Source organism: Ceratotherium simum, unplaced genomic scaffold (assembly GCF_057802395.1).
Source record: "Ceratotherium simum simum isolate JZ-2026a unplaced genomic scaffold, ASM5780239v1 HiC_scaffold_43, whole genome shotgun sequence".
In the NCBI taxonomy this organism is placed as follows: Eukaryota; Metazoa; Chordata; class Mammalia; order Perissodactyla; family Rhinocerotidae; genus Ceratotherium; species Ceratotherium simum.
This window is the reverse complement of record NW_028261259.1, coordinates 6,055,695-6,075,211: the sequence shown is the minus strand read 5'-3', so window position 1 is coordinate 6,075,211 and position 19,517 is coordinate 6,055,695. Positions and strand designations below refer to the sequence as shown.

The window sequence follows — 19,517 nt, the reverse complement described above, 5'->3', positions numbered from 1 at the left end:
TCCAAATAAAAAGTGGAAAAATAAAATATAGGGACAAGGCATTCCGTCTTCCCTCCTCACCCACTGCACCCCTCCTCCCACCATTGTGCTCACTATCATTCAACAAACTATAACAAATAACAAATGAAAAGGACATGAGTATAGTTATGGAAAGGAAAAAGAAAAAAAAAAGTCATTTTTGGCAGTGGATGTAATGACGTCTGCAAGGTCCGCAGTGGTCTTCTTAGGCTTTGCTGACTCACAAGACGACCCAGGCCTCCTCAGCGCAGCTAGAAGGCTACAGGGTAGGACCTGCAGCAATCACAGAGCAGCCTCAGGTGTTCTTTGCAGCGAGGTCCTTGCTGCACTTCATTCAGTAGGTGCAAGGAGTCAAGATCCACACTGGGGCCTTTACGAGAGCTGCTTTGATGTAAAGCCCCATGCCTCACAGAGACGATCTCACAGTTCCGCAGACGTAGTTTCCAGGGTCTCTGCACGGGTCGTGCCCAGTTACAAGAGTTTCACACGCAGGAAGCTCAAAACAATCGTTTCCCCATCGGGTAGTTAGAGGTTCGCCAGTCCAGATGCAATTTACTAATGATCATTTTTACTGTAAGCAATGTTGCCTAGCTAAATAGTTGACACATACTTTCAGGGAGATAACCTAAGGTTAGATTCTCATGCGGAAGTGTTCGTTAACCCTTTGCCCATAGTCCACCTCCACGACTTTGGCTGACATTTTCAACATAGAAAAGGACAAGTTAGCACGTTTTGTGATCACGAGGATTTGTATTAACCAGTGGGGTAAGGATGTCCCCTCCATGTCCTGTGCAACTGGAATAGTCTTTGGCCATCTGTCTTTATAATGCCTAAAATACCCCCTTTATTCTGGGAATTCTAGGCATTTTATATCAAATGATATTACACCATAGTTTTCAGCAAATCAAATATACTACAATGAAATTTATTTAACCTTTTTAGAAAAAGTGTAGTTTTTCCCTATACACTAAGCGCAAACCAAGAGTTTTATCCAGTCTAATAGTAGAGCTTAGGCCTTTACAATAACCAATGATTGCTTTAAAAATCTGCGTCGCTTTTGAAAATGTTTGCATTCCCATAAATTTTCACTAGATGGCAGCAGAGGACACTGCTCAGGCTCCAGTGCAGCCTTAAATTGACTCAAGCATTCTGGGTCCAAAGCTGTTGTCAGACTCCAGGATGCTGTTTAGGTGGCCTGGGGTTACCCTTTGCCACACATGGAGAGCTTTCTTTAACCTTGTATTGGTGACCCCAAACCATATTAAACTGCTGTCATTGTAGCTCTGCCTGGACCTGCTGGCCACCACACAGCCCTTTGTCTGCTTGGGTGCTCTCAAACCTCTCTCCATGTAGATTCAAGTTTGAGTGGAATTGCAGTCAACTTGGCAGTTCCGCCTGCTTTATCAGGTGGCAGCCCATCACAAGCATGGGGTCTTCAGGTTCATTCTTTTGTCTTCGCAGTCCCCCTCCAACCCTCCCAGCGAGACATTAACCTATCCCGGTAGCTCAGCTGCAGTGGGTTTCGGCCCAGGTCCCCTTCATAAACAGTGAGCAGTGTCTCCTCTTGGTATGAATCTGGTTTTACTCCAGCCCGCTTCTGCCCTAATCTCTTGTCATATGCCGCAGAGTTTTCAACTTCAGAGAACAGGCAGATGGACTCTCCCTCTCAGACATTTAATGCCTTGTCATCTTTCCTTCCCCCCCCCTCTATCTCACAGTCCATTGGTCAAACTGCATCGAGGGTCCGAAAGTCTAGCCCACTGCTCCACCACTCTGCAATGCCCATGGGGGTGGGTATTCTTAGATTCAACTAATTCAGATTCACAAGACCACTGCGGGCCACATACCATCCTGGCCTATTCAAGGCCATAGGGCAGGAACCACACATGCTAGCAAGACAGTGTAGATATTCCTAGCAGTGGGAATCTTTACTGCAGTCCACTCAGCAGACGGCTCAGGTGCAGGAAGACAAGAGCTACACCAGGCAGTCACTCTGATTTAAGAACCTCATGCCCCCGACCCCCGCGAAAATATCTTTGGTGACAACTCCATAGGCATGGTTTCCAGGGTCCCCACAAGGGACTTGTGGGTTAGAAAAGGAACCTAAGGCCATGGTGACTCCCAGTCCAGACAAAAGTTACAAACCAGGAGTCATTTTTATTATAAGCAAAGTTGCCTAGTCACATAGTCTACACATACCATCTTTCTGTTTTCAGGAAAACATAGTTAGGAAACTAATCAGAAGTCAGATTCTCATACAAAGGATAAAAGATTTTAATACATTACTTACAACCTAGAAATTAAAAGAATCGAATGGAAAACTCCTAAAATGAATGAAGGAGTTCAGCAAGGTGGCCAGATAGGGGGAAAAAGAGCCTTTTTATATACCAGCAATGATTAGAGAAGTAATGGGACAAATATTTCTCCTATAATAGGAACAGAAACCATAATGACTTAATATACATCATATACATAATATACCAAAACATGTTCTAGCCCTACATAAAGAATAATTTAAAACTTGATTGAAAATTCCTGAATAAACGAACCATGTTGATTGGATGGAAAGAGTCAATACTGGAGAGATGTAAGTGCTCTTCAAATAGACTACAAATATCGCATAATCCCAATAAAAATCCCAGTAGAATTTTTCTAAGGAATTTGAAAAACTGATCCTAAAGTTTAGCTTGGAAGCATACAGGTGCAAGAAAATTTTGGAAGAAAAGACTTGAACTTATTTTGTAGATATCAAACCTACTAGAAAGTTATAGTGATCAAAAGTGCAGCTTTGGCTCAGAAATATGTGTACGTATCAGCAGAGCTGAATAATTATGTTCAGAAAAAAACACTTCAGTTTTCTTTTATGTTGACATAACATCTATACATAAAACACATAAATCTTAGGTGCAGAGCAGTGAATTTTTACATGTGTATACATCTGCTTAGCCACCACACAGATCAAGGTATAGATCATTTCTGGTACCCCAATAGGATTGCTTGTGCTCTCTCCCAGTCCTTATCACTCCCCCCATCAAAAGTAACCATGGGTTGGTTTTGCCTGTTTATGAACTTTATACAAATAGCATCATACAGATGTAACCTTTTGTGGTTGGCTTATTTTGATCAACACTGTATTTGTGATATTCATCCAAGTGCGTGCATGTAGCAGTAGTTGTTCTTTTTCCTTGTTGTAGTATTCCATTCCATACAATAGTATTCTATCATATGAATATAACATAATATAGTTATCCATTCTAATGCTGATGGACATTGGAGTTGTTTCCAGTTTTTGATCATTATGAATAAAACTGCTATGAACATTCTCATTCATGTCTTTTGGTGGACATAAGCACTCATTTACGTTGGGTATATACCCAGAAATGGCACTGCTAGGTGGTAGGATGAACATGTAAGTATAGCTGTAGCAAATACTGCCAGTTTTCCAAAGTGGTTGCACCACAGTGGGGGTTGAGAGTCTTGGTTTGTAGTGGTATCTCAATTGTGGTTTTACTTTGCATGTCCTTGATGACTAATGATACTGAATGACTTCTCATCATGCCTTGCCCTTTGGCTATCCTCTTTTGTGAAGGTCAGTGCAAGCCTTCTGCCCCTCCTCTCCTCTAAAAAATTGATTCAGATGTTTTCTTATCAATTTATAGGAGTCCTTTGTCAGATACATTTCGCAAATATCTTCTCCTGGCCTGTCATTTACCTTTTACTTTCTTAACGGTGTCTTGATGAATACAAGTTCTACTAATTTAATTAATGTATAAGTTAATCCTATTTAATTTATAAATTAAATTGAATTAATTTGTTAACTTTTTATAGCTACTGTTATTTGTGTCTCATTTAAGAAATCTTTGCCTGCCCTTACAATTAACATTGTCTTATGTTTTCTTTGATAGTATTATTGTCTCATTTTCCACATTCAGGTCCATGAAGGTTCTGAAATTAATTTTTGTGTATTGTGTGAGACAGGGGTCAAGGTTCATGATTTCTTGTATGACTATCCAATTGACCCAGCCTCATTTATTGGAAAGACCATCCATTCCCCCACTGAATTGTACTGGAGGTTCTAGCTAGTACAATTAAGGTAAGAAAAAGAAATAAAAGGTCCAGATCGAAAAGGAAGAAGAAAATGGTCTTTATTCACTGATGACATGATTGTCTATGAATAAAATCCTATAGATTGTATAAAAAGCTACTCAAACTAATGAGCGAGTTTAGCAAGTTTTCAGGATATAAGATCAATATACAAAAATCAATTTTATTTCTATATATTAGCAATAAACCATTAAAAATTTATAAGTAGGGCCGGCCCTGTGGCTTGGTGGTTAAGTGCGCGCGCTGCGATGCTGGTGGCCAGGGTTCGGATCCCGGGTGCGCATCGAGGCACCACTTCTCCGTTCATCCTGAGGCCGAGTCCCGCATACAGCAACTAGAAGGATGTGCAGCTACGACATACAACTATCCACTGGGGCTTTGGGGGGAAAAAAATAAAAATAAATAAAATCTTTAAAAAAAAAAATTTATAAGTAATACTATTTGCAATAGCATAAAAAGTATGAAATAATTAGAGTTAAATCTGACAAAAGATGTGCAAGGCCTGTACACTGAAAACTACAAAACACTTCTGAGAGAAATTACGTAATACACAAGTAAATGCAGATACACACCATTTTCACAGATCACAAGACTCAATATTTTTAAGGTGTCAATTTTCCCTAGGTTTATCTATAGATTCATTGCAATCTCAATCAAAATCTGTTCAATTTTTTTTGTTAAAACTGGCAAACTGATTCTAAACTTCATTTTGAAATGCAAAGGGTATAGGATAGCCAAGCCAACTTCGAGAAACAAGAACAAAATTGAAAGATTTAAATGACCTGATTTCAAGACTTATTATAAAGCTATGGTAATCAAGACCATGTGATATCAATGCTAATACAGATAAATAAATCAATGAACAGAATAGAGATTCCATAAATAAACTCACATTTATATGATCAATTGATTTTCAAAAAAGTGGCAAAGGCAATTTGGTAGAGAAAAACTAGTCTTTTCAACAAATGGTTGAAACAACTGGGTATCTACATGCAAAGAAATTAACTTCTACCCATATCTCACACTATATATGAAAATTAATACAGCATAGATCGCAGACATAAATTTAAAATTTAGAAGTATAAAACTTCTTGAGAAAAAGTGGACAGAATCTTTGGGGTCTTGGGTTAGGAAAAAATTTCTTAGATATGGAACCAACAGCACAATCTATAAATAAAAATTAATAAATTAAACTTTATCAAAATTTAAAAAGTTTGCTTTTGAAGTATTTAAAAAGTCTGCTTCTGAAACATGATTTTAAGCCACAGACTGGAAGAAAATATTGAGTCATATAACTGGAAAGACATAGCCCGATAATGTAAAGAACTTTCAAAACTGAATAGTAAGAAAATGAAGAACCATGTTGATAGCTTTGTTTGTAAAAAAAAAAAAAAAAAACCAGAAACTGGAAACAACCTAAAAGTCCAACAATGTGTGAATGGATAAACAAACTGTGGTATATCCATGTAATGGACTACTACTCAGTGATAAAAAGGAAATGAACTATTGATACACTCAGCAACACTGCTGAATCTCAAAATAATTAAGCCCGACTCTCCTCCTCCCAAAAAAGCACACAGTAAACATTCATAATACAATTCTATAAAATGCAAACTAATCTATAGTGACGGAAAGAAGATCTATGGTTATCTGAGGAGTGGTCATGGCAGTCTGTGACTGGGAGGAGGAATTGCAAATGGGCAGAAGGAAACTTTTGGGGGTGGTGGCTAAGTTCATTCTTGATTGTGGTGACGGTTTCAGGGGCATATACATACATACATAAAAATCAAATTGTACACTTTAAATATGTACAGGCTTTTTGTAAGTCACCTCAATAAAGCCATTTAAGACAAAAGGTGTGGAGGAACACGGAGGCCACATACGGTGTTTTAAATGGCCCAGGTTTTGCCATGAGACAAAGCTGGACTGACAAGTCACTTAGACTCCTCTGTAGAGATAATACCGCCCTGGCAGGGCTTAAGAAACAGCGAAAACTCAGGTAAAGCCCATGGCACTTGGCTAGGCACTCAACTTGGGCGCGCCACGCGAGGTGGAAGGGCGGCGGCAGGCAGCCTGCAATCAACTTCAAGCTGGAGCGCATTTTGGGTCTGTGACTTGAAGCAAGTTCCTTCACTTCTTGGTTTCACTGTCTCAGCTGCAGAGGTGATTAAACGACACGATACACCTAACCAGCCAGGCGCCAGGGACACAGGCGAGGAGGCGTCACGGAGTTCTCTGAAGGAGCAGGTGGAGGTAGGCTGACCGCGCGGGGGAGACTCCGGCTGGTTGCTGGCACCCGACGCAGGTGGGCGGAGGGGCGGCAGGAGTGACCAGAGTTGGGCGCCGTGACAGCTGGAAAGCTCAGAGGCTCGGAACAGGAGGGGCGGCAAACACCCGGTCGACCCACATCAGCACCGACCACCACCGGGGCACCACCTCCCACCCTGCCCCGCACCCTTGGGTGCAGGTGCAGTGAGGTGGGCGGGGGAAGAGCCCTCACTAATAGATGAGGCAAAAGTCACCCAGGGTCACCTGATGTGTTCCATTCATACCTGAATTTAAAAGACATATGTTAGGAAATTATTTTACTTGCGATCACGTTATGAAAAACTTACTTACTATTGAAAACACTCATCTATTTCATTTTTGTCTTAAGGTAGTCAAATCTGTGTGTGAGAATACTTGCAGTTTTATAGTAGCTTTTATCTATTCCTTAGAGTTACAGTGGCTCCCTTAAAGAGGAGACCCGTCTTCACTGCGAGCTGGCCCACGGTCCTCCCCAGGGCTGCACGGTGGCTGCCAGCCAGCTAAGTAGACTCATAAGTGGCCGTGACTGTCAGACTCTCTTGATGCTTGGCAGGCTGCTGAGTTTTATTTCCCACCATAGCAATATCAAACACTATAGGAACAAGAATAAAAACTCTCTATAGATGACACACCAAAACACAAACTTTGCTTACAAAATAGTACTACAGCTTTTCTTCTGTGTAGGCAAAGCCTTTTAGGTGGACTTGAGAGGTTCTGTCTGTGTTTCATTTCAGTGGGGTGTGTTTCACATGTTGTCAGGAACAGATGCACAGTTTTATGGATGAGTTGTCTCTTTCCCTCCTGTCTAGCGGTTTTATGGTTTGATAGTTGCCCTCACGTGTTGTCCTCCGCCTCCAGACCAGAACCAGATCTTATGATATTTTGATGCTCTGGTCTGTGATCATATTTGGGAATCTCAGACCCAGTTTAGTTCGGATTCTGTGTTCTTCGCCTCCCCAAGCCCACGGCTTCCTGTGAGGTCAGGGCACCTAGCCCCAGTTGGCAGCTGTCTTTTTCAGCTTCTTTTTAAGAAGAAGGGCCTCGAGCCTCAAGTTTGGCTTGAGACTATTGTCTTGCAGAGAGCAAGACTCCTTTACCCCATAGGAATTGAGTTATGGCTGCCAGTGCTGGGTTCCATGCCTAGGTCCCAGTAGGCGTGGGGCTGCCCTCCTGCCACCACTGCGTACATGTGTACCTTGTGCACTGAGACCATTTTTTAATTCTTGAGCCCAACTGTGGCTTATTGGCTTTTCTCTTTTTATATTTTATCATTCATTGTCAGCTCCCAGAGGACAGGAACTGTTAGTTTTGTTCACCAGTGTAACTCTAGCATGCAGAGTGGAACCTGACACATAGTAGATATCCAGTAAATATTCATTGGATAAATAAATATTCCTTGCAGTTTTGTAGGACAGAAATTCAGACAGAAGACAGTGAGGAAGATTCATTTATGCTCCGTGATGTCTGAGACCTCAGCTGGGGCAGCCTGGGCATCTCTCTCTATCGTGTGGTCTCAGGACCTCCCTACGTGTGTCTCCAGCACGGCGGCCTTAGGACAGTTGGAATTTTTACATGGCGGCTGAGGGCTCCAAGAGCAACTGTTTCAAGACACAAGAAATGGAAGCTGCTTGTCTCTTAAGGGCTGGGCCTGGAAGCTGGCACAGCATCACGCTTGAAGTATTCTGTTGGTCAAAGCAGTTATAGAACCTGCCCAAATTTAAAGGGAGGCTACATAGACCCCACCTCTAATGGGAGGAGTGTCAATTTATGGCCATCTTTAATCTGCCACCTTGAATATTAGAAAAACATCTGTGTTAGAAGGCATCTCAGAGGTAATATCTTCTCACCTGCCATGCTCTGGACATTTCTTTTATAAATAACAGCCCCAACAAAGGCAGTTCAATTTTTGCTGAGACATTTTCAATGACATGAAAGTAAGCCTTTGCTGGGATGTTAGACCAGCCTCTGACGTTAACTTTGAGATAAAGTGAGTCATAAAAATGGAGAGTTGATTTGATCACTGGGAGTCCTCATTTTTAAGCTAATCTTTTTGAAATTTGTAATACAAAACTCCAAGTAAAGCAACAGTTATAGTGCTACCCAGGGAAAGTGGGAGTCTCTGGGATGCTGAAATCTGAACCACGCAAGATGTTAATGTGTCGGGCGTAAGTCCTCTAAGTTGCATTTAAAGTGGAGAAAACCGGTTGAGAGGCAAAGGCCGTAATAAAAGAGGGGTGCTACAGTCCTGACGTTAGAACAAGGCAGCCAGTCAGCTCGATGGATGCTGATGAGGCTAAATGGGAAGGACTTTTGTGTCTCACCTGGTGTGGCTGATGAGGGGTGGGGAGAACTGGTGCCTCCAGGGTTTGAGTCTTGGTGGCTGGAGTTGGACTCCTTTCACTGAGGCATTAAAGGAGGAGGATGAGAATTTGTCACTGAACTGAGATGATTATGAAATCCAGGCTATATGCTTGAACCTGACACATAAATGCATAGTTCATCAGACAGAAGATGAGACTGCCAGGCCTCTACTTGGGGACCAGACTACTTCGGACATGAAACCTGTTGGGCATGCTCACAGACTAGACTAGGTAGCTGTTGCCGTGTTGTTCTGCCAGGAATTTAGATAGTCTTTCACAGGTAGTGTAAATCTATTGAAGAATTTTTTAGTGAGAGAATGACGTAATAAATTAGGAATTTTAGGAAGATCACTTTATTGGCATTGTAAGGAGTCAAATAGGAAAGGGTAAGTCCAGCTATAAGTCTATTTCATTAGTCCAGGGGTGTGAACTAAGCCCGGGTCATTAGTAATGGAAATAAGGTGACAGATTTGAGAGTTCTCTAGGAGAAGGATTCCAAAGGGTTTGGCGATAGAGGGAGAGACAGTGGCAGGAAGAGGGAGAGAGAAGTCTAGGATGAATTGGGCTTGAAGAATACTAAATAGGTGGTGATGTGTTAACTAAGATAAATGGTAAGAGGAAGAGGTTTGGAAGGAAAAATGATGAGTTTTATTCCTTATCCTAATCAGAGTATAATTTGCATATAGTGAAATGCATGGATCTTAAGTGTACAATTCAATCAATTTTGGCAAATGCATATACCCTTGTAACTCACAGTCCTATCAAAATATAGAGCATGTCCATCAGCCCCAGAGAGTTCCCCTGTACCCCTTCCCAGTCAGTTCCTCCTCCAAAAGCAACCATTACTCTGATTTCTATCCCTATAGATTACTTTTATCTGTTAGAATTTCTGAATGGAAGTATGTACTAATGGCAGCGTGTACTAGTCTGTGTCGGGCTTTCCTCATTCAGCGTAATACTGCTGAGATTAATCTATATTGTTGTGTGTATTAATAATTCAATCCATTTCATTGCAAAGTAGTTTTCTGTTATATGACCATACCACAGTTTATCTCTTCTATTGATGGACGCCTGAGCTGTTTTCAATTTTGGCACTATTGTGAATGAAACTCCTACAAGCATTCTTGTACAAGGCTTTTTGTGGACCTAAATTTTTGTTGCTCTTGGATGTATACCTAGGAGTGGAATTGCTGGGTTTCAGTTAAGAAACTGCCTAACAGTTTTTTAAAGTGATTGTACCATTTTACACACCAAAATATGAGAGTTCCAGTTGTTTCTCATCTTCACCAACACTTGGTGTTGTCGGTCTTTTTCATTTTAACCATCCTAGTGGGTGTGTGGAAGTATCTCATGGGGTTAATTTGCATTTTACTGATGACTTATGATGTTGAGAACTTTTTCATGTGTTCACTGGCCATTTCTTCTTTGTTCACTGTCTACTCAAGTTTTTTGTCCTTTTAAAAAAGTTGGATTGTCTGTTTATTATTGAGTTGTAGAAGTTCTTTATATATTCTTGACACAAGTCTTTTGTCAGATACATGTGTTGAGAATATTTTCCCCAATCTGTAGCTTGCCTATTCATTTTCTTAATGAGTAAGTGTTGAATCCTGGATCCTAGGAAAGAGCTTGCAAATGGATCAACTCTCCCTTATTCAACTTATGTTCCAGTCCTCTTGATCAAGCACCCTAGACTCCAGTCTCACACACGCTCTCCTGACTTATGCTGGTCCATGCTGGGTAGGTTTTGTAGCTCCTTGGGGCACAGTCCCTTTGCTCCCTTGTGAGCCTCAATGTGTCAGCAGCTGGGTTATGTTGTGACTTAATCCTAATTTTGAGATTAAATCACAGTTGTAGGGATTAAAGTCCTGGTGGCCACGAAGGGCAGATCCTGAATATCCACACCCCACTGAGATGGAGGTGGGTGGGTGAACATTGTCTTGTGGGGAAGCAGCCTCTGCATCATCTCCAAGCAAGTGGGAGACAGGAGGTTAGTGCATAATGGAAAGGAGTGGGCTACCTCTGGAGGCTCAGAGGGTTCAGGGGAATCTGGGGATTCAGGATCTTCAGGGACATCAATCTAGATAACTCCATCCATCTTTTTCCCAACCGGGCCTTGACCTTGGTACAGCAGACCTACCTTTGTTGGGAATTTATCCATCTTTGGAGTTTGGCTGTTCTGACCATTAAGTCTTGGGCCTGGTCCCCAGTTTCTCTGCCTTCCCACAGAGGAGATGAGAGCCTGTTTGTATACTGCCAAGGTGGCTATGGTGGTTTTAAGATATGTCCACAAATTCTTTGATATTCTTCCCTTCAAAAGGTGGAGCCTAATTACCCTCTCCTTGAGTGTGGGTAAAACTTGACGACTCACTCCTAACAAATAGAAGAAAGTGAAAGTGATGTTGTACATTTCAGAAACTGGGTCAGAAAAGGCACTGAGGTGTCTTCCTTGCTCTCTCTTGGATTTCTTGCTCAGGAGGAAGTCAGCTGACATGTCATGAGGAAACTCAGGCAACAGATGGAGAAATCCTTGAGGTGAAGAACCGAGACCTCGTGCCAACAGCCACATGAGTGATTTTAGAAGCAGATCCTTCAGCCCCAATCAAGCAACCTACAGATGACTGTAGCCTCAGCTGATATCTCTTATTGTTGTTGTTGTGTGTGTTGATTGTGGAGTGTTGGTTAGAAGTAAGCTCGTTTTACTAATAGAGGCAATTCTCACTTTAAAGAACATTTTTTTGATGCACAGATAAAAGGAGGGCATGTTGGGAGAATAAAAAAATAGTAGATTAAAGATGGACTTTGAAATACTGGACACCAGAGATGTTCTAGAATGATAAACTCAAAGATGATGGTACATTGTAACATAAAACAGGGTCAGCAAACCATGGCCTTTGTGTCGACAACCTGTTTTTTTTTTTAAATAAACTCCAGATGTTACAATATTATTACGGTGGTAGAGTTTTTATTTTATAACTTTTTTGAGATATATGTCACATACCATACGATTCACCCACTTAAAGTACACAGTGCAGTAGTTTTTAGTATATTTACAGTTTTACAACCATCACTACAGTCTAATTTTAGAATATTTTCAACACCGCAAAATGAAACCCTGAGCACATTAGCATCTCTCCCCATTCCTGCTCCATCACTTGACCCGGCCCCAAGCAACCACTGTTCCGTCTCTAAGGATTTACTATTCTAGACCTCTGCTCATTGAGTTCTGCAGATCTTCCAAGTGTTGACACGTTTCATTATACGAAAACAAAACAAAACAAAATACCATACATTGCTTAACACTACCCCCGACCTATCAGAAAAGTCTTACATAGTGGAAAGCTGTCAAGCTCTTTGTATCAAGTGTAAGTTTTCCATAATTTTGGCTGAGAGCTTGAATTTTGTCATTGTCAACAAATACCGTCAGTTGTTTTCCTTGAAGTGATAGGCTCTTGGAGGTAATTTTTGAGAAAATGTGTGCCAAATACCCAAACTGAATAACTTCAATTTGTCAGTCATTCTTTTAAGTAAAAATGACATTCTATCAAGAGTGACTAGGTCAGCTCAGATTGTCACACAAGTGCTTCTCCTCAAGACAGCCATTGTCCTTCAGTGCGTAACAGAAGTGCTTCCCGCCTACTTCCCATTTCATCACATACTACGTATTATATCAAAATATTTAAAAAAGGTATATTCAAGGTCAAGATTTAATAAAGTTAATAACATATGGGCCGGCCCCGTGGCATAGCGGTTAAGTGCGCGTGCTCCGCTGCTGGCGGCCCGGGTTCGGATCCCGGGCGCACACTGAGGCACCGCTTCTCCGGCCATGCTGAGGCCGTGTCCCACATACAGTAACTAGAAGGATATGCAACTATGACATACAACTATCTACTGGGGCTTTGGGGGGAAAATAAATAAATAAATAAATTTTTAAAATAATAATAGTTACTGCTCCATCAAGAAAGTTCTTTAGGGGCCGGCCACGGGCGCAAGCGGTTAAGTGCGAGCGCTCCGCTGCGGCAGCCCGGGGTTTGCCAGTTTGGATCCTGGCATGCACCGACGCACTGCTTGTCGAGCCATGCTGTGGCAGCATCCCATATAAAGTAGAGGAAGATGGGCAGGGATGTTAGCCCAAGGCTGATCTTCCTCACAAAAAAAAAGAATGTTCTTTAGTAAAACTGGTTTTTTTTTTTTTTTTCCAGCGTGAGGTCATGCCTGTGAAGACTACGATGACTCTAATATAGTTTGGTGCCACCACCTTGATTTGTGCTGAGGCGTCATCTCTCTTCAGTCATATCTGCTCCCCTCCACCTGGGGGCAGAAGACCTCTGTCCCAGCTTCCAGTGGGACAGCTAAGTTTTGCCTGTTTCTGAACTTCATATAAATGGAATCATAGAGCATATACTTTTTCGTGCCCGGCTTCTTTCACACAGCATTATGTTTGTGAGATTCATACGTGTGTATGGCTACAGTTTGTTCTCATTGTTATTTATATTTTCCTTGTAGAAATATTTGTCCCTTCTGTTGTAGATAGATATTTGGGTTATGCCCATGTTTTTGTTTTTGACTCGTGTGAGTAGTGCTGCTCTGAGTACTGTACCTGTCTTTGATGAACATATGTGCATGTTTCTCTTGGTATTTACCTAGGATTAGAATTGCTAGGTTGTAAAGTATGTGTATTTCAGCTTAGCAACTGCTGCTGGTTGGTTTTCTATGAAGTTATGTTTTTGAAATTATGAAATTAGATTAGACAAACAACTGTGATTTATATATAACAAAATAAAAGATGGGAAAATGTGTACTAGATTGGAATGGCAGTTTGGGGCCACACTCTTCGGAGCCTGAATGCCATGTGAAGGCAGAGTGGGCTGGGTGGTACAGTGAAGATGGGGCTAGGTTGAATCCACTCCTTACATTCTGTGTTACCTTGGCCAAGTTACTTAACCTTCTTCAACATTAGTTTCCTCATCAGTAAAACGGGGATAGTACACACCTAAAAGTGTTGTTTAGAAGATGAAATAAATAATGTATGAAAACTGCTTAGAAGAGGGCCTGGTACCTAAGACATCCCCCAAAGTATTAGTTTCTTTCCTCTCAAAGGATTTTATTTGGAAATATTAGGAGATATTGATAATATTTGAGCAGGAAGATACATCATTAACTGTTATATCCTTTAAAGTGTTTAATAAACTAAAGGTAAGTCTGAGACTGAAGTGTTGGAGTTGCAATCCCCTAGTTTTCTGCTGGCGGGTATATTCTATGCCTGGCACAGAATGGGAGTGAGTGCATTTTGAGCTTCATTCTCAAGATATTGTTCTACGGAGTGCACAGACCTGCCCATAGATCTACAGGGCTTTGAAGAGTAGAAATAACTTATTGTCATCACATAGCAAAAGCATTTCGGCATTCTTCTTTCTGTAGCATCTGCCCCAGAGGATGAAGCCTAAAAGGTAAAGAGGAGAGACCAAGATGCAAATAATTGGTCTTTGTCTCAGCTGTAAAGAGATGACCATTGCTGTCATAGCCAAAGAAAGGCAAGGCCAAAGGAGCTGAAGTCCCAAAGTCTTAGGACCTAATAGCATGAGCAGTGACGTCAGATATAAGGAGAAGGTAAGGAACAGCATCAGATGAACCTGACTGGAACAAAGGGAGGTGGCCTGGAGATGCTGGTGTTTTGTCTGGATGTAGGGGAGGAGGGAGCAGAGTGGAGGGCACCTCCTGCTTTCCCAGTGGACACAGACTGAGTAAAGACTTGTCTTCTTCAGTCTCATCATAAATGTGTCAGCCTGTGATTTAGTTATCTGTGGTCTCTTCCAATTAAACAAGATATGTGCAGCCATGACCATCCTGGAGATGCTCATCCAGAAACTGTTGTTGGAGGATAACTGTTCACAAAGCTTATGTAAAAAAAATGAGAGCTCCCTATAGGGAGGCTGAGTGTATTAGTGACAGCTTCCTCTCATCCTTCAGTCTCACACCATGCCAGAATAATCTTCCTAAAGTACCACATTGATCATGGGAAGCTCTACATCGAATGCTTAAGTGGCTCTCATTGCCTATAAAATCAGTCAGACTTCTCACCCTGGCATTCATGGTCCTCGCTGAGCTGACCTCATTCTGTTGTGAGCCTTCTTTCTGATGACTCAGTAAACCATACTTTCTTCTTTAGCAAAACTAGTTTACTTGAGCTTTTATGACTTTTTAATTCTTTGTGCTTTTATAAATCCTACTCATTCTTCAGGGGCCAATTCAAATTTATTTTCTGTCTTCCCTGAACTTTTTTCTTTCCAGTCCAGCTTCCAGTATTTTCCTTCCTGTGAATTTCTGTAGCAAATAATTTGTTCATATTTAATTTGGCAACTAATCTTGTGCCATCTTGTGATGATATTTTATGGTGGACTGTTGTTTACACCTTTTTCTCTTTGCTTACATTTTCATTGTTTTATTTTTTTCTCCAACCAATTCATGAGCTCCTTAAGCCAGAGTCCCTGTTATCAAGTTACTTTTTAAAAGAATGAGGTTACTTTTTATGTCTTACTATATCAAGCTAATGATTTACAAGTAATAGGCCCTTAATGAGAGTTTCTGTGTGTGTGTGATTATATGTGTCTTTTGACAGTAAAAATGAAGATAAATAAAACTATATGCCAGAAAACATCAAGGATATCTTACAAAACCAAAGATTTTCATAAGAAAAACAGAACTGAATTTTCCTGGAGCCAGACATGATGAGATGTTGCACAGAACTGAGGATGCCACGTCTACTGTGCAGAGACTGGATTGTTGGAGGCAAGTGTGGAAGCAGAGAGATGAGTGAAGAGGCTGTTTCACTAATCCAGGGGAGAGAGAATTGTAGCATATGCCACTGTGTTAGCAGCGGAACTGCAGAGAAGTTGATAGACTTGATGTGTAATTTTTGACAATACAATTGATAGAACTTGTTGATAGATTAAATGTTTGGGGAAAGGTAAAATCAAGGAGATGAGAGAAAAATCAGGGATGACTTTTGGAGGTGGTCAACGTTGTAGAAAGAAAAGTAGGAAAGTGTCGGGTCATGAAAGTTGAATATAGCCGGGAAATCAGCTAAGATGAAGAGAAGAGCATCTATTGGATTTAGCAACGTGGAGCCCAGTGGCGATCTTAGCAGAACATTTTGGGTGTGTTGTAGGAACAGAATACACATCACTGTGTGTTGAATAGTGAATGAAGACTGGGAGGGGAAGAAGTGGAGACATGGCGATGAGAGTCTTTGGAGAAGCTTGTCAGTGAAGGAGAGCAGAGAGAGAGCCATCACTGAAGGAGGCCAGAAGGTCAAGGAAGCAGGAGATAAGACAGGCTTACTAAGCAAGTCGGTATTCTGTGTCAAGGACCTCTTGTGGGCAGTGTCAGCAGAAACATGTGGACTGATGATGAGTAACGATGGTTTCTCCACCTTTGTCCTCCATGCAGATACATACCATGGCTCCACAGAAGCCCCCAGTTGAGGACACGGTCCCAGGGCCAGGGTGGACTCAGCCTCTGAATTGAAGGAGATTATTTCTGACACCTAGAGAATGGGGGATCCTAATAGACTTTAAGGTCCCAAAGAAAAAAGGCAATGGCATGGTTTGCCATCTGAGCGTGTGCACTGAAATTTGAAACCATTACACTTCTGTGGTGTTCCCAGTGGTATTCTTCTGTTATTTCTGCTGCCTGGACTCCTCCCCAAGTTACATCACCCCTTCTCCACTTTCTGTCATTCAAGAGTCAGCTCAGTGGCCCCAACTTCTGGGGTGAGAGTACCCTCCATGCTCCGATGGCACCTGGGTGCACACTTCCATCCGACTTACTGTGTTGGGTTGGGATGGCACCCACCTGTCTCCCGGTGTGCATTCTCTTTCTCTCTATGCCCCATCATGAGCCTGAAACCTGGAAGCAGAGCAGCTGAAACACAGTTGACATCTGGCAGTTAGGAAGGAGCCCAAACTCCCGAGTCATATTTGAGCGCCACCATTTCTTGACTGTGTGGCCTCAAGCACATTATTTAACTTCTCTGTGTTTTGTTCTTTATCTGTAAAATGGGGGATACTAAAAGCACTTACCTCATAACACTGTTGTGAGGATTAAATGAAATAATACCTATAAAGCAGTAACAGTACCAGGCATATAGTAAGCGCTCAATAAATGTTGCTATCATTATTAAGACATGGTAGATATTGATACATTTTTTATTGAAAGAATAAGTGAGTAAAGGGAAGAATAAAATCTGATGTAAAAGGAACCAGAACATGTGTCAGCCTGTTTTTCAATGCCTCTTCTGCCAGGCCGACTTGAGTACATCTCTGGTGAATTGCATAAGTTCTCTGAGCCAATTTTCAGGCCATGTACAAGGAGGAGTGAGGACAGACAAGCAGTGGTTTCCTGGGGGTGCCTGGAACCTGACAGAGCCGTCTGGCCAGTCTGATCAATGAGGATCAAAGGAAGGCTGCCTCTCCATGAGAAGGACAGTATTACTCATGACCTCTCCCTGCTCTCTCACTCCTGATACCTCCCAAATTAAGTATCTATGTACAAGACCTTGTCTCCAGCTCTGCCTTTATTGATAAAGCTGAGACACAGATTGATAAAGGAGAAGTATGTAAATATGATTGTGTTAATCAGCGTTCTCCAGAGAAACAGAACCACTAGGAGACATAAGAGTGCCATGACCTTCCGTCTGCAAGCTGGAGACTCAGGCAGGCTGGAGGTGTAGTTCCAGTCTGAGTCCACAGGCCTGAGAATCAGGAACAAAAGTGGTATAAGTTCCAGTTCAAGGACGGGAGAAGACTGATGTCCCAGCTCAAACCTTCAGGCAGAGAAAGAGAGAGAGAGAGACAGAGAATTCAACTTTCCTCGGCATTTTTGTTCTATTCAGGCCCTCAGTAGGTTGGATGAGGCCCACACACAACAGGGAGGGCAATCTGCTTTACTCAGCCCACCAATTCAACCGCTAATCTCTTCCAGAAACACTTTTACAGACACCCTCAGAAATAACGTTTAGCCAGAGATCTGGGCACCCCATGGCCTGGTCAAGTTGACCTATTTAACAGCCTAACTAATGATCACAATTATTAATATAGTTATGGGATATTTACGTATTTATGAAATGTGTATACCACTTTCAACTGTTCTTTGATAAACAGGACTGTCTTCTGATACGAGTTTATGGCCTTTCTGATTTCTTGGTTTTAAATAGCTGTTCTTTTACAAACTGGCAATGATGATAGACAGTAGTCTCTTAAAAAATCTTGACTTGTCAGAATTAAAAAATCCATAACCTTACTTGGGTCTCTTGTATTTCTAAAACATTTAACTTTGAAGGGATATCCAAAAGACAGAACTCTTCGTTTGAGATTTGGGGGCCAAAGGGCATGGTGATGAACCCTGCGGTGGGAAGCAGAGCCACGAGGTGGTGATGCTGGCCCGTCAATTTTGTGGCTCTTGTTCGTGGAGAAACAGGCTAAAACAGCTTCAAAGCTGGTTTTGGCCAATGAAGAGGTAGATTTAGAGTGACAACTGGGCTTTTCCATTTTATTTTCAAGACCTGGTTGGTTTTATATCTTGGCTGTATCCTGGCAAATACTTGCACTTTTGTCCCAAGGTTTGCATGGCAAAGATGGTCCTACAGCAAAATATCAGCTCCCCTAATGTGTGAAAAATGTCTGCTCATGTTAGCCAAGCTCAGTTGTTCCCCACCTATGCTGACATTTTCCTGTGGTTGTTCTGATTTCTTAGTTATTTTTGGGTAGCTGAAAATCTCTAGTAGGAAAGAATGAACTTAATTAGTCTTATGTATTTTAATTTTTCATTATACAAATAATATATGAAGCAGTACCTTTGTAAAACATTAATTAATTAAAAGTTATATATGGATCAAGCTAAAGGCTCCTTTAACCACAGCCCCACATATATCTGTTGCTGTAGAAAAAATATTCTTTTCTTTTTGTTTTGTGTGTTTAAAGAAAATGGTATAATATGCACCTCATTCTGCAGCCTCCTCTTTTCACCCAAAACTATATGGGAGATACTTCTGTAACAATTTGCTTGGATCTACTTCATTCTTTGTCACTCTGACACGTTACTATGAATAAACTACGTCTTGTTGAACCATTCTTCTTTTGGTGCACGTTTGGGTTGTCCCCATTTTTTGCTATTACAATATTATGAAGAATATTCTTATACGTGTTTCTTTTTGCATCTGTGTGAAGGTATATCCTGGGCAGATACTAATAAACAGAACTGCTGAGTGATAGAAAATGCTCATTTGAAAAACTCAACAGGTATTTTCAATTTGTTCTCCAAAAGTTGTGCTTCAGTACTGTATGAGTGGATTCATTTTTCCATGTAACCAACACCTGAAACAAACTTTGTAAATGTTTGTCAATCTGATATCTAAGGCATGTCTCTTTGTTGATTTATTTTGTATTTCTCTCATCTCTGGGAAGGTTGAACCCTTCTTGGTTACTGGCATTTCTTATTTCCTCCACTGAGAATTGTTTGGCTGTTCGTATCCTTTGCCACACTTCCACTGGATGGTTTGTCTCTCATTAGTTTACAGGAGTTCTTCATATAGTCTGCAGAGAAACCCTTGATTACATGTTGGAGTGTTTTCTTCTGTTTTTTTACTTAATTTACTGTGCCTTTGGTCTTACTAAGTTGTATTTTGCTGTAGTTAGTTTTATGAATCTTATCGACTAGAGTTCTGCTTTCTGA

General features: G+C 41.3%; 1 long non-coding RNA gene across 1 annotated transcript; it reads left to right on the top strand.

Moving 5' to 3' along the window:
- Window positions 1–14,135: 14,135 nt before the first annotated feature.
- LOC147911482 (uncharacterized) lies at window positions 14,136–16,508 on the top strand. The gene is made up of 3 exons (XR_015551214.1): window positions 14,136–14,396; window positions 15,406–15,575; window positions 16,236–16,508. It is a non-coding gene; the product is annotated as an uncharacterized LOC147911482 (long non-coding RNA).
- The last annotated feature ends 3,009 nt before the right edge of the window (window positions 16,509–19,517 follow it).